This window comes from Cupressus sempervirens, chromosome 9 (assembly GCF_028749045.1).
Source record: "Cupressus sempervirens isolate cs-2001-9-10 chromosome 9, ASM2874904v1, whole genome shotgun sequence".
Lineage (NCBI taxonomy): Eukaryota > Viridiplantae > Streptophyta > Pinopsida > Cupressales > Cupressaceae > Cupressus > Cupressus sempervirens.
In genome coordinates this window covers 623443858-623459212 of record NC_143126.1, presented here as the reverse complement: position 1 = coordinate 623459212, position 15355 = coordinate 623443858, and positions in this window count along the sequence as shown.

Here is a 15355-nt window from a genome sequence, read left to right as displayed (position 1 = left end):
CAACAGCATCAACATCCATCTTACTTGAAAAGATGGGTAGGTCACCTTTCACATCCTTCTTGTCATCTCTTTCAAGGGCTTCTATGAAGTATCTATGTTCTATAGTCAAGTTAACCATCTCCTACTCAAGGGAATTTTCTTGTTCCCCTTCTTCCTTCTACTCTAAGGAAACCTTTATTCTTCTCTCCATTTGGCCCTTCAACTTCTCAAGTTCATCCAATAACCACTTATTGGTTTTCTCTTGTTCTTGCATCTTCTATTCCAATTCAACATTGGTGATCATGCGTGATGTCTCACCTTTAGACTTTGATTCTTACATAAAACCCAATTAATTCAAGAGCTTTCCCAAGCTGCAATACCAATAATGATGAAGAGATATCAAAATTCCACAACACTCTTCCAAGATTTCACAAAATAAGTGGATTAAAAACCCTAATTAGGCCACATTAATGAAGAAAGTGTAACAAAATGGATTGGTAATGACCAAAAAAAATGATTTTAATAGTTATAGCAAAATTATTTTACACTAACTCCTAAATCTCAAGTCTTAACTCAAACATGCATGTGAGTTATAGCACTTTTTGTGACCGTTCCTCCTAGAAAATAAGAAAATTTTCCCACTAGGGCTCTCTACCATAAATAAAATTCAACCCAAACACAAAAATGAATATTAAAACCTTCAAATATACTTCTCAAAATTCTTAAATCTGAAAGGCCATTTTTTTTCTAGAAGTAAGAGGAGATAAACAAGTTTCTTTGCAAAACCCTTGGTTTCTAAGCAAATTTTGACTTCCTATCAAAGATTTTAACATTTCTCACACATACGGGCATCTCAAGACTTTAAATCTGGTTCATTTAAAATTTATATCATTAACCCTCTTAACTTCCATAGTAGCTTCATACATTTACCAAATTGTATACATCTGTACCAATGATGGGAACAACAACAAAATGTGAAAAGCAACACTTAGAATTCCAACCACTATTTAGTAAAATTTCCTTTTCTCCCACATAAGGATGAATTAGAACCTCTAACTAGATTTTTTGGAAAGAGAATTAAAATATACTTCCAATAATATAGGTTTTAGACCTTAACTAGGATACACACACATGTGGGAACTGGACAGCAGCAAACTTTCAATCAAAAATTAGAAATTTTTCTTTGATTCTATATCCAAATTTGTCCAAAAACCCTTTTTTGTTGTTTATGAATTTGTATAATGATATATCTCAAAAAAAAATTGCATATATACACATGACTCCTGGATTTTTGATCTCTTGTGAATTTAACAAACTCTTAGACTTCTAAAATTGCTAGAATTTCCTTGTTGTAAAAGTGCAACTTTGTAATATGTGAGCAATATTAAACTACCATGCATTTCTATATGTGTAACCCCTATAAAACACTTAGATGGTATTCATATTAAACTAAATGAACTAATTTCATGCTCATAGTCCAACTTGTCAATTTGGTCATGATGGCTTATAAAGATGTTGAACATTCCAATGCCTTACAAAATAGGCCTTTATTACAATAATGATGAAAATAAGTGATTCACTAACATATCCTACTATGCATGGAAATGACATGATCTATCTAATATGCATGATGGTATATGTACATATGGGAATGAAAATATTAAAATGTGGGTGCCCCTGCACCAAGTAGTTAGATAACATATTCACTAAGGCACTATTTAAGGATGCTTTTGAGTACCCAAGAGGAAAGTTAGGGGTCATTCACTTACCTAAAGCAAACTAAGAAGAGATGTTGCATTGCATAAATTGTTATGAGTGGTAAATCTTATAGATTAATGCAAGAGGTCACATTTTAGGAGTTACCTAAAGCTATGAAAAGGAAAAGGAAGATACTAAACTATGAGTAGATAGAGCTACAAGGAGTTAATGTTGAGATGACATTGTTGTATCAATTAGAGAAATGACACGAAGATGTGTGTGTATGGGTAAATGTATTTGGCATTGATGTCAAAGAGGAAGAGATTTTCATGACTGAGTTACCATACAACATTGATTAGTTAAAGAGGAAGAGTAGGACATTATGCTACCATATAAGGATAGATACAAAGAGGGAGAAGATTACAAGAAATATCAAAGTGAAGTTATGATTGTTATCAAGAGGGAGACATAGATTTCTATAGAGACCAACATGTACTGAATTGATACAGGGAGCATCCCAAGACTACATGGACGAGAATTAGAATGAAACTAAGAAAGAGAGCACATAGACAGAGAGGGAGAAGATAGTATAGGGTATTGAATCTTTTGGATTACAAGAAACTAGTATAATAAGTGAAGTATGTGAGGTGTTGCCATCAATGCCAAAGAGGGAGATTGTTGGAAACTACAATTGGAGAAATTGTTATGTTGTTATTGATGTCAAACCTATTGGTAAGACATAGTGTCAAACCTACTAGAGAGACATTTACTAATAGTGAAGGGTGCCATATCATTTGATTGATGAAGAGGATATGAAAAAGAGAGATCATGAGATGACTGTTCAAGTTGAGATGTGTTAAGTATCATGGAAGCATAATGGGAACTTGATAAGTTAGTTCTTGACAAGCTAATGTTTTTTTTCAATCAATACATGAAGTAAAGAAGATAGTTGGATGAAGCTAAGAGTTGAAACAATTCAAAAGGATAATCTTGATTGGGTATCAGTATTGCATGGTCAATGAAGAAGTTGAAGAAGAAGATTAACGAACTTAAGTAGAAGCCAAGAAAAATAGTTCAAGATGAGTGTTAGTTATTACCAATAAACTATATGAAGGAATGTAATAATGACCAAGTGTAGTAATCATCACATGAGGATGTTAATGTCTAGTGATAAAGTATGGTGTGTTCTGAGCTACATAGTAAGAACCGAGCTAAAGAACACAGTGATTTTTGAGTGACAACAAAAGTTACAATTTGAGAAAGATTTGATTTTGAGGCTGACCTAGTTAAAATTTTGAATTAGTCAAAGTGCATAGAAGATAATGATTGATGAGTTGGCATATTTAATGCACAAGGAGATTTTTTAAATGATCAAAGAGAAGGATTTGATCAGAAGTTTCTAGAAGAAGAAGGAGAACAAAAATATGGAAGGATTTAATGAATCTAACCTAACCTAAGATCAATGGTGATGTTTAAGTTGAAAAAGATTAAAATTTCATATTTGAGGAGGCATAAGGAATGAATTTTAGGTTTGGTTCATAGTTGATCAACAATCTTAAGGAGAAGTTGTGAAGCAGAGAACAATAGAGGTGAAGTGTGAAGAGTTTGTGGAGAGTGACTGCTTGAGGAGGTTCCAAGAAGATCAATGATGGAGATGTCAATAAACCAATAGATGAGTGAATGAAGATCTGAATTTGCAAAGTGGTTTGTACTTTACAAATTAAACCTACCATTGCATCAGTCCAAAATCTTTTAATCAAGGTTGACTGAATAGTCATTTTGTAAATACTTTAATCAAGGTAAAATTCTAATGAAATGTTCTAAAGTCCTCTAACAAGGCCAATGCTAATAAGGTGATTAAATCATTTAACAGTGTGATGTTTGACCTTTAACAAGGTTGCTTTTTAATTGAGCTTACTTTAGAAGAGTGAAAATTTGGCAGCATGTTACTTGGTGGTTTTTTGAAAATTAGGTTTCCATGCTAAATCCCAGTGTCAAAGTGTTATTTTATGTGTGGATTTTATTATTTTACATACAATATTTTTACTAGTTTATTAGTTGGTAGATGACACTTATAGAGACGAAGAGTTAAGTAAATGCATGAAATGTCAAATTGTTGAAGTTATGCTATAGAGCCTGAATGGGTATTTATGATTGGTTAAGTTGTTTGAAGTAACTAAAAGTTGAATTGGTACATTTAGACCTGAGGATAACTAATCCCCCCCCCCAGATATTCTTCTAAATCATTATAACATAGTTAACTACAATAGCTCAACACACTCAGCTTCAATAGTAGATAGTGATATGTAGCTCTATTTCTTGCTCAACCATGTAATTAGTCTTTATCCTAAGAAGAAAACTCCACCACTTGTACTCTTTATGTTATCTACATTACCATCCCAATAACCATAAGTATAGACTTTGGGTGTAAAGTCACCATCTTGTTTACAATTCAAAATCTTTAGTTTTTTTTAGATATCCAAATATCCTTTTTACAATAGTCACATGTGTTTCCTAAGGATTGGAGGAAAACCTTACAACTATACCAACTGCATGTGCAATAATAGGTCTACTATGCACAACATATCATAACTTTCCAATCATTGATCTATATGGTATCTCATTTGCCTCAGTTATAGTATCCTCCTTAGATAATTTGTATCCAAACACTATAGGTTTACTAACTAGCCTTGACTCATCCATCCCAAATATTTTTTAAATGTCCTTAACATACTTAGATTGGGTCACATATATACCATCTTTTATTTGATGAACTTATAATATAATGAAAATTTTAATCTCACTGAACATAGACATTTCAAATTTCTTGCTCATTTGATCAGCAAATGCTTTGGACAGCGAATCATTACCACCAAATATAATATCATCCACAAAAATTTCATCAATCAACACCATGTTTTTAGCTTCACTCTTAAAATATAGATTATTTTTTTCACTTTCTCTAACAAATCCAATCTTAAGAAAATATGAATGTAACCTTTCATACTATACTCTTGGCACTTTCTTTAGTCTATCCAAAAAATTGTTCAATTTGTAAACCAAGTGCCTCTAATCCAGTTCAACAAATCATTTAGGTTGTTTTATGTAGACTTCCTCTTCAAGTATTCCATTCAAAAATATTGACTTAATATCCATTTGTTATACTTTTAATTTCTTGTAAGTAGCATAAGTCAACAAAGTTGTGACTCCTTCTAATCTTGTAATTGAGGCAAAAGTCTCACCATAGTCAATTCCTTATTTTTGGTCATAACCTTTGCAAACTACTATGACCTTGTTCCTCACAACTTCACCATTTTAATTCAGTTTGTTTATGAAAATCCAGATTTTTCTAATCATATTCTTATCACTTGGTCTTGGTACTAGTATCTATGTTTTATTTATCCCAATCTAATCTATCTCTTCATTCATAGCATTAATCCTGTCTTAATTGTCAAGTGCATCTTTCACAGATCTTGGTTTAAACTCGTTAATTAAACATGTACTATCCTTCAATTTACTTTTTGTCATGACTCCAACACTTTTATGTCCAATAAATTTTTTAGGTGAATTTTTCTTTCTCACATATTTTTCTAGCATAGGTTTAGTTCTCTAATTTCCAGCACTATCTTCACTCGATTGGGGTTGAACATCTTACTCTAGTTGTTCTGTCTATAACTCAATGTTATAGTTTGACACTCAGTGACTCTTTATTATTACTCAAGAATTATACTAGAAGCATCTTTTTATGCATAGACAATTTTTTTATAATCATCTAGTTCCTTTTTTCTTTCCTCATCATTCTTGTTTGCAAACTCATCAATTCTTACATTTTCACTTTTGAACATTGTCTTAGTAGCCTTGTTCAAACATTATGCTTAGAATAATAACCAAGGAAAATTCCTTCATCACTTTTTGAATCAAATTTACCATTCCTTGAATCTTTATGAATGTATTATCTACTTCCAAATATCTCAAAATAACTCAGACTAGGTGTATGACCATACTAGAGTTCATGAGGTGTTGTGTTTGTTCCTTTCTTCAATTGAACTAAATTGAGAGTATAAACTATAGTGCTAATGGATTCTCTCAAAAATATTTGAGAAGTTTCTTTTTCAATTAGTAGTTTTCTTGCATAATCAATAATTGATATGTTCTTTCATTCAACAATCCTATTTTTTTGTGGTGTCTTTGGTGATAACAATTGTCTCTTAATACCATGCTTAGAAAAAAGGTTACTAAATTCAACAACATAAACTTGCCAACTCTACTAGATCTCAAACATCTCAATTATTTTTTAGTCTCTTTCTTAGCTCTACCTTTATACCATTAGAACATTTCAAAACCATGTGACTCAAGTTCATAAACGTGATTGTCATCATCCTAGAATAATCATCAACAAATAGTATGAAATATATGTCACCATAATAACTTTCCACTCTCATTGATCCACAGAAATCAATATGCACTAGTTCTAGAATGTCAATATAAGTATGTTTCTTAGTTGAAAAACCTGACTTGGTCATCTTATCGAGTTGACATTGTTTGCACATAACATTCTTAGGTTTATGTGAATTACCTTGGACCATATTCTCAAAAATTGACATGACATAACCTTTTGTGCCACAAGCACACATCTTCAACTTTTGCAAACAAGCATGTATCAATTGTAGGATCAAGATAAAATAGATTATCTTTTGTTTTCGTACCAGTACCAATCATATTACCATCATCATCATAAATCTTGACCTTCCTATTCTGAAATTCAATCTTCTAACCTATATTATTCAAATGAGAAACACCCAAAAAAAAAAATTTACTCCTTTCACCCAATATGAATCATCACATATGGTTTTTTTCATTCAACATTGATGAACCTCTACTTTCACTAGACATGGAATTTTCCTAATTTAATAGGTCCACCATCACATTCTTCAAACTTACTAATGTCTCCAATCATATGATGTGAGAAGCCACTATCAATGATCCATGAATCTTTCCTACTAATATGTGAAATAAGATTATTATCATCCTTATACCTTTCATCATTAGGGTCTTCTTTCATAGCTACATACACCACTTGTACTCTATCATTCTCATCTTCAATGTCTAACTTGGTGTGCTCTTCCTCAACAATGTAGCATGATTTTTTCCATTTGTCCTTGTAGTATTTCTTATTTTTCTTTTTGTGATCCTTCTTATCATTTCTTTATCTCTTTCTCTTATTATGACATCTTCTAGCAATATGACCTACTTCATTGCACTTAAAACATATCATATGTAATTTACCTTTACCTCTCAGTAACCTCATTGTAAGCAATCCTTTAATGTCATCCATATCATCTTCTAATTCTAACTCATTTTCATATTTACTGCTCTTTGATTTCTTTGAACTACCAATGGTTTGTGAAGCCTTGAAAGCATTCCAAAGTGTAGGCACACTATTATCAAAATTACTCAATTAAAATATAATAAAATGGCCAACCAAACCATGAAAAGTAAGAACATTAATAGGCATATCTCTGACTTCTTGAATTAGAGAAACTTTTATAGCATATAGATAGGTAAGAGAGTTCTAAGAACCTAACTTATAACTTTAGTATCACTGATGACTCCTCTAGCAACTTTGATTGTATTTACAACTTCCTTAATTTGGTTCACATATTACACAACATTTCACCTTCTTTCATTCTCATTTCATCCTATTTTCCTCTTAGACTTTTTTCTCTTACTCTCAATACATTTTCATCTCCACCATGTACAAATGCCAACTTGTCCCACATTTCTTTAGCATTAGTACCATTATTGATATTATCCAACTCAACATCTATTAGAGTAGATGCAATCTCAATCATCAAACTATTGTGATCTTTCTTCTATACCATCTCTTCCACAGTCATAGGAGGGGTTGGAGTAGCATATGTGTTTTCTAGTTAGTATAAAGTATTGTCTCCAATTCTAGATACATGTACCCTCATCCCATTTTTTCATGAGGATAAGTTCTCCTTGTTCTTCTTTGGTACCTATCTTATACATTTGCAAATATTTAGCTCGTATCCCTTCAAACTTTTTTCTTCAAGCACTTATTTCTTATACTAATTGTTAGATAATTGAGAGGGGGTTGAATTAGTTATATCTAGCTATACTACATGCCTTTAAAATAATTTAATACCAATTCAAACTTCATAAACATTCATATCAATAACTTGATAACCAATTCAACTTCTCAAATCAATCTTATATCAACTTTACTTCAAATTTTTATCTCATTCTTCTTATTTTACCGAGTATCGAGTTAATAACTTAACTTATACCAAGTTGTAGAATCAAAAAAATAACTTGAAGATAAACTTTGAAACACATAATAATTCACATATTTGACACAAATATTTAACATGGAGACCTTTTAAAGGGAAAGACCACCTCAAAACTAGCAACCCAAATATTCCATTCTTATGAAGTGAACTACATTATTAGGAGCCAACCTTGTTAAAGTTTTACATGCACATTTTTAGTGTGAGCTAGTTAGAGGATTTTTCACCAAAGATTTTCTAGACCTTATCACTCCTTATCATCAGTAACAAGTGGCCTACTCTAAAGGACTTACAAACATCACTAATTGATTTACCAAATGGGATTTCAAAGACTTTTTAGGTCCACTAGGTTAACAGATTTTATCTACTATAATGATAAAAGAACTTAATAGTCAAATGGTCTACTAATTTTATCATTATCTTGCCTATTCAAATATTTTCTTTTCTTAGTTTCTTCCTTATGATCTCTACCTAGATGATTCACACACTTTCACTTTCACTTTGTACTTTCTTTGCTTGATCTTTACACACATGTTCTACTTAGTTCACCTTGTTCTTCTTTCTTCTTCAACAACAATGATTCCCACATAATCAACACATCATTAACAATATTAGCAACTATAAAAAGTCTCATTCATCTCCTTAAAGAGGTAACTTTTTCCTTCTAGACTCTTCAAGATTTTTCTTTGTAATCATGATCATAGATCTCAGATTTAATGAATCTAGTCACTCAAAAAATAGAACTTCCTTGAACTTTTTACTCATCTTCATCTTTCTTAAATATCCTTCATTATATTCTTCCAATCATAGATCCTGTAACTAACATTGACTTTATCCTTTGAACTTCTCAAACATTCTTAATTTTCATGAAAATTTAGCATTAGATTAATATTATTTATTCTTCACTCGGTGAACAGTACTAGTTTACTTGGGAAATATATCACTCAATCAATACTAAACTTTAACTTTGTTTTGATAGGTACTCAGTGACAACTATAGTAGCTCGGTTAATATTGTGTTTCTTCTTTCACCATGAAGACTTTTATGAACTTTACCACAACATTACATGATTGTAAAATAATCAAACCAGCATTATATTATCATAGTCTAATTAATTCAAGTGCCCATTGAATACAAAGACTTATCAATTCTTTCATCATCATACTTTCTTCAAATCCTCTTCATCAATCAAAAGATGTGGTACTCTACTAAATTAGCATAAAGTCTAAATAACTAAGGCTTGACATCTATGATACCATGACAACTAAGATGACTCTTTTACATATAATAACAATACTATCAATTGGGGCTAATAGAGCTATGTTGTGGTTTCACAATGCACACCCCATTTCCTAATTGAAATGGGGACCACCTACATTATCTTGTGCTTTTGACCTAGATTCGAGCCAATTTTGAGGTCCTACCTATCCCTGAGTTCCTATCTTGGGTCTTGGTCAAGAAATTGCAAAAGTTAAGAAATTGTAGAATTTGAGGAATTACAAAAGTCAAGAAACTATATAAGTCAAAAAACTCAAAGAAAAAGATGTGCTGGTGTGCGATTTGAAAAAGTGCAACACCCTATGGTGATGTGCAAAGTGCTGACCTACACACCCACATAGTTGTACATTTTGTACACCACCAAAAGAGGGTGGGGTTATGTAAACCCCCCACCCCCTTTATCCTCATCACTATTTTCATTATCTTCCATGCTCATAGCCTTGTAGCTCCTACACTCATTGAACTTCGCAACTCCTGCTGAACTTTGCATTTCTACATCCAACAAGGTGTGTTAAACACAAAACCTACATAGCAAAAAAAGACCAAGGGTTGGTACACACTAGCACACCTGACTTCATGCACAAGTGCACACCAAACCTTTAGTATGTAAAACCCTCCAAATTCAAACAAACAAATGCAAAAAAAAGTGGATGCGCAGTAGCACACCCAACTTGGTGTACTCCTGCACACCCCTCCTTTGCAAATTAAAAATCCATAAGGGTGCATAGTAGCACACTTGGCTTGGTGCACTACCAACACACCCCCAAACACACAAGTATTTAAGGGCTAGGTGCACACTAGTGAACCTCTACAATAGAGCACCTTAAAACAAAAACAAAAAAACATGTTTCATGTGCACTCGTGCACCTAACCTGGTGTGCAGTGCACACTAAATCTCAATGCAAAATACCAAATAAGGTGCACACTTGCACAACTTATATTTAAAATTTTTATTTTGAGAAAAACAAGGATAACAAGGTGTCTTCACACATTTAATTTTGAAATTAAGAATTATCATTGCCTTTTCATTATTGATTTTGAAATAATAGACATCTTTCTTATGTCATGCAGATATAATGGCATCCTCATCTAGTGAGAAAATGGCACCAAAATGCATTTTATTCAAGTTCCAAGGTGTGCCATCAAAGTCAAGGTTCTAAGATGATGACACAGAGATTAAGGATACCAATTTGGGGCACACTGATCTAGGAGAGATCCTTATGATATGCAAAAAGCCCAAGGAGAGATTATCTTTGGTATCTACATTAATCTGATTAGGGTTGGTAAACATAGCTTTGCACCCAACATCAGTACAATCCTCAGAGTCAATCATGACACTAGCACAACACTTTGTTCCTGAGGAAAGGATAGTGAAGAGCATGACTGGAGAAGTTTTTCTTGACCTCTAACTTGACAACATTGAGAGGGTCTTTCATCTTCCTAGGGCGGATCAATTCATCAGACTCACTTATGAGGCAATGGAAAGGTGGTATAGGGAACACCTAAAAGAGACTATGGATATCATTCAATCCTCTTACCTCATTGAGAAGACTCCTTTAGGGAAGATAATAGGGAAGGTGGATATGACAAGGGGGTATATGAAGGAAGATATTGGATACTCTATCATTCTTTTAAGTAGAGTAATGGGTTTACTAGCAACTAGGCACTTAAATGTTTTCATGATAAATTTTATTGAGACAATCAAGATTGCAAGGATGCCACTTGATTGGGCCACCACATTGAGCAATAGCTTGTGTGAACAACTAGAGGTATTCGAGGACAAGAAAAAGTTCTACATCACTTCATATTTGGTATATCTATTAGCTACTAGGGTGAAAAACTATACTAGAGTGTATAGAGAGGGCAGCATGTAGGATCCCAATGCTTTGCCATATATCGTCTACCCCCAATTAGTAAAGAAGAAGCTCTTGGGATAGAGAAAACAATATATAATCATGAATGATGTGTTCATATTTGCTCTCATCTAATTCATAGAGGGAGAATATGCAAAAAAAGTTATCTAATGATGTAGTAGCATAGATAACAACTCTCAGGGCCTATTACATTTAGTTCAAAACATTCACATATCTAAGGGTAGATGGTGCCACTATCAACCCAAAGAAGCTCCCTAGATATGCTAGTGATAGACTTGTCCTATTGCAGATTGTGTGGTGGATCAAATCTGCATATGATAGGGTCAGGAGACAACCAAGACCATGTTGGACATGGCCCTTGGTCATAGGACCATATTAAGAGAAGAAAAAATAGCATATTCCATCTTTTGAATAGATGTGGGAACAATATCCCCTTGAGGATTACAATTCTCTTAGGCCTCATTTTGACAATATTAGGAAAGTTGAGAGTCTGACAGGTAGGGAATTTCACCATGAAGAGGCTATCAAAGATCATTGGACGAATGCAACAAATGACTGCAATGTCTATATCATGGACTATTGTAAGATGAATTTGTATTTAGTTGAGAAGGCTTTAAAAATAAGCATTCTTAAAGAGATATTGTAGTAGGATTATGGGGAGTTTCTAGACCCTCTATTCAACATAGACAATATTGGAGAGAGACCCATAATAAATGTCGAGGTTGATAGACAGGAGAGTGAAGATATAAATCATTGAGTGAGGCACATCATTAGGATGACGTAGGATTGGATCAAGAAACCATTCCAACTTGATCCAATACTTGACACAGTGATTTTTAATGCACAAGCCCACCTAGACAAAGGTAGAGGGAAGAAGGTTACTATTCCTACCTTTGTGGCCCAATCACCAATAAGGCTAGAAGTAGTATACCAACTAGATAGGCCAGTTGAATACTATCAGCCTCTAGAGAGGAAACGAAAATGCAAAAGAAAGAGGAGTTCTCGTCAAAGGGCTAAAATAGAAGAGGGTGAAGTACATGCACCTCCTCAATAGCAAGAAGAGAATGTGCAAGGGTTAGAAGATACTAGAGCTTCTCAAGACTAGCTAGACCCTTAGTTGCCACTAGCTATACCTAGCCAAGTAGAAATAGAGGGATAAACCCAACAAATCAATCCTTCTTTGTAGGTAGAATGAGCATCCCCTTCCACCTCCAAGAAATAGAAGAAGATAAAGATTATGAAGAAGAAGAGGCAAAGGGTGATTAGAAGGATGGTTCCTTTCCCATCTATCCTAGAGCCTATTCTTGAGGGAGAAGAAGAAGAAGAAGAAGAGGAAGGTGAGGAGGAGGATGTGCCCATACAAAGAAGAACTCAGCTAGCTAGAGCCACAGAACAAGAAAGGAGGAGAAGTTCCATGGTGACACTACCATCTACCCTAGAAGAACCTTTGGAAGTAACTTCTTCAGAGGATGAAGTACAAAAATGGGTGGATGAGCAGGATGTTTAGGGAGATGATGTATTTAAATTGTCAGATTTTGACTTCATGCTAGTGGGAATGAAATTGGTTGGGGATAAGATCAGGGATACCCTGATAGGTGAACCCCAATAGGAGGACTAGATGCAGAAGCCACCAAATCACATGGTTTTGATCTTACTCCTTCATCTCTAGTATAATTTCTAGTGGTGAATAGAGGCTCTATTACTCCTTCGCCTCAAAGTTTTGAAGAAGAATAGGTTCAAAAGGAGCCTTCACAAGAGAATAAGCCACAAAAAATGGCAACTGATGAAGTGTCAAAAGAGGGACAAATGGTTAAATATTCTCAACAAGCCTCCCAAGACACTAAGGTGAAAACCATAGGTTCCATAGAAATGGAGATCACAGAACGAGAGCCTTCACAAAGAGAAAGAACTCTAGGGAGGAGTGATAAGGGAAAGGAGGTAACTGAACATACTCCTTCATCCTCCTGAGGTAGGCCTTCAGTTGAGCAGATTCCAAGGTGGCTAAGGAAAGAAATGATGAGAAATATGAAACCACAATTCTATGTAGATGAGGAGGATATCATTGAATTGGTTGAGGTCTTAAATAAACCTAAATCCCCATCACATGAAGCAAGACCATTTCATTCATCAATAGTACTCAGGATCAAGATCTATTTGTACAAGTGGTTTTCCCTCCTCAAGATGTAGATGCAGATGACTTAAGCCCACAAGATTACTAGATCAAAGAGCTCATGCTTAGGAGGTCCACATTGGATATGACTAGATTAATGGTGACAATGGAAATAAAAGAAGTGTTCAAAAGCATGGACCAGGAAGGGGCCAAACTCAGAACACTTCATAGCAAAAATGAAATCCTAAGAGGATATTTAGCTGAAGTTGTTGGTCCCCTAGATTCCAATCACCTCGAGGAGACTCTAAATGTTGTACTCGGAGAGGGGAGGGGTGTGCATCTAAACCCATTTTTGAAAGCCTGTCAATTGTGGTGGGAAAGTTTTGAGGAAAAGGGTCTTTTGATTATCCACAAGAATCTAAAGTTACTGTATGCTATGCAAGAGAATGTAAATAATATGGTAGTGATTTTGAAGCGGGATTTCAGCATAATAGATGAAGTGCATGCATGGAGAAAAGATTTATAGGTTTTGCAAGCTATAAAAGGGTAGAGATATAAGATTTTTGTAGATGTGTATACAGTAGAAGAGTTAAAATTTGATTCATGATTGGATTGAAAAGATATCGAATAGCAATAAAGTAATGGAAACATTACACGTAGAGATTCATCAGCTCAAGGACCAAGCTCGAGAATGAATTGTGGAGGTAGAGAGGCATTATAATGATGTGTGTCTAGAGATTTTTGAGGATGAGGAATGGGAGAAGTTAATGCCCATAGAGGTAGTAGTGGAGAAATTTAGGAAGATTTTTGAAGAAGCTACAAATGATGAGGACATTCGATAGGCTTTTAGGACAAAACAATCCTTGTTAGAGTTGGATACCAAATTCAAAGATTTTGCTGAGACTTGAATTGAGAATGACAACTATAGGTAGAAGGTCAAAGACAAATATAAGGCTTTAGATTTACCAAACACAGCAAAGATTACTGAGATTATAAAGAAATTAAAGGGCAAACATCTAACATAGCTTTGGGATGAAAGGCAACAAAACCTAGATGCCAAAATTTCAATTTTGACACTCAGTAAAATTTTGAGATTTTGGACCCTTTTGAGGTGCATAGGTTTGCAGGCCCATAGGTCCACAGGTGTGCAGATCTACTTTCCAAAGGTGCATCGACAGTTAACTGCTAGTTCCAAAAATAGAAATTTCCATGCATCGAAAACACATTCTAACGGTACTTTAACTTTGATAGACACCTAGTGAAGGATCAACTTCCATTTTTAGCACTTCTAGACACTTCCACTTCAACTGAAGGCTTTCTTATTCTTTCTCCTCTCATAAATTCTTTTTTTTTGACATGTAAAGGCTCATGCATCCAATTAATGAATAAAAAATGGATGGAGTCCTACTAAGCACCAGTTAGATTGTTAGTTTGTATTTAATAAGTTTGTTTTATTAAATTAAAAGCATTTTATTGCATGAATATATCTCTCACTCTCAACACAAATTAAGGATATGATTTTTTATAAATACTCAATTATAATTTGTAATGAGGGCTGCCATTATTTTGCAATAAAATTATGCTTTTGGTGCTCACATTTGGAGTGTAGTAATTCTTGCCTAAATGTGTCATATTTTTGTGGATGTATGTTCATGGAATGTGATTGAGCCAAAAGTTTTTTGCTTTTCTTTTGGTTGTGTGATTCATTAGTTCTAGTGTTTGCTACAATTTTGACAAATTTTGTTGACGTATCTAGCTTGAGAAGAAATCATCAAATTGTGTTTGCATAACTTTTCATCTCACATGAGTGCACTTTCTATGGCCTTCCAATTTGATGAAGAATCAAACATCATATGATCACTAAGTTTCTCACTAACAATTGCATTAGTGGAATAAAGGAAGCATTGCTCCTTCTTTCATTGGTTACTCACTAATTTCTTTGAAAGCTTAACTCGTAGACGTGTTCTTTTATGTAGCTTATGTCTGTTAGGATTTCAATTTCATGTTATTTTCTTTAAAGTTATATTATTTTCTTTATTAACCCCATTGTTAGAATAGGAATTTATACTAGTTGCATTGTTAGATTGCATTCATAAAAAACATAA